At 32.5% G+C, this 1,565-nt stretch overlaps 1 non-coding gene across 1 annotated transcript; it reads left to right on the forward strand.

Annotated features, from left to right (window-relative positions):
• Nucleotides 1–1,184: 1,184 nt before the first annotated feature.
• LOC120356019 lies at nucleotides 1,185–1,307 on the forward strand. Its single transcript, XR_005573892.1, has one exon. It is a non-coding gene; the product is annotated as a U5 spliceosomal RNA (small nuclear RNA).
• The last annotated feature ends 258 nt before the right edge of the window (nucleotides 1,308–1,565 follow it).

Here is a 1,565-nt window from a genome sequence, read left to right on the forward strand (position 1 = left end):
AAGTACATCATCAAAATGATAGGGAGAGAAAGAATAAGGTAACCTCGTGCTATTCCTCTCCCAAATTTAGATAAGGTCACTCATTGTCCGAAATAGGTTAAGTATTGTAGTTGTTCACTTCACAGAATTTTCAGTCCCCAATTATTATCACAAAGTAGATTTTCAAATTAAGTTGCTTCAAAAACAAACATAGAAGAGATATTTCACATTATTATCACTTAAAAAGGAGATTCACATATTGGAGAAATAATTTTAATTAATAGTCCCATTGATTATATAATACAGCTAGCTCTGGTTTCACTTCTAAGTCGAATAAATCTATATAATTTTTGAATTTTTTTCAATATTTTTCTTAGATTTTCTATAATATCTGGCAAGTGAGCTGCTGAATACTCAATGTCAAAATATATTTATAAGTAATTATCATTCTCCAAGCTACCAAATCCAGCTCTTCGATTAATGAACCGTCCTTTGATACAATGAGGCCCGGTTGAACAAAAGCCGGTTAAGTTTTAACCGTGATTAATTTCACGAGAACCAATCAGAGAAGCCGTTTTTTCAATAAAGTCTACTACAAAAGCCGGTTAAATTTTAACCATGATTAATTTCACGAGAACCAATCAGAAAGCCGTCTTCTCAATAAAGCCTTACTCTGATTGGTTCTCGTGAAATTAATCATGGTTAAAATTTAACCGGCTTTTGTGCAACTGGGCCTGAGTATTCAATTGGCAACACTCAACACAAGGCTGGAATATTGTTTATAATTTTTGTCTTTCGTATTTTGTCTTTAATCAATGAAAGAATGAAGCCAGTTTTGAATCCAAGCCCATTCAAGCAACAGCCTTCCCTTCAAGCAGCACACCCTCTAATCCAAACCCCTATTGAGCGACAGTAACGCTATCTTTTGGTTGAAACTGTGAACTACCTGAACATCGCTTATCAGAATTGAGCAAGTTAACTAGAATCACACAATTTTCATTTATTCCAGTTGAATATTACTTCAAATCTTTTAGGTCATAGCATAAATCGGTGATGAAGTTATTAATAAACCATATTCAACTATCAATTTATTGATTCAAACTTTATTTTGTCTATAATGAACCCTCAAAGATATGTGATTTGCAAGTTCTCGTTTGAGTTTTGTGTGAAACCTGAGTCTAGCCCTGGTGATTGTAAACGATAGTCAGCTCTGGTTCCACTTCAAAATCGAATAAATCTTTCGCCTTTTACTAAAGATTTCCGTGGAGTGGAACACATGATGAGTCTAATCTCAATTTTTTACTAGTGCTCGACCTTATAGGTCGAGTCATAAACTGAATAATACAATAATTATAATTCGTGAACATGCATGGATTTAGGTCATTATTATGGTTTCAATTATAGGTAACCTCAAAGTCAAACTTGATGCCTATATTATTTTCAATATTTGTGTGCTTAATTTATTTATCTGTGGAATAAAGATTTCATAAATTCGTGTTAGTTTCTGATTTGCTCTATATTGGATCAAGAATACTGTAGTTTATGTATAAAAATATAAATCTAAGTACCATACCCTTTTTAAAATT

The sequence above is a fragment of the Nilaparvata lugens genome, unplaced genomic scaffold (assembly GCF_014356525.2).
Source record: "Nilaparvata lugens isolate BPH unplaced genomic scaffold, ASM1435652v1 scaffold5541, whole genome shotgun sequence".
Classification (NCBI taxonomy): Eukaryota; Metazoa; Arthropoda; class Insecta; order Hemiptera; family Delphacidae; genus Nilaparvata; species Nilaparvata lugens.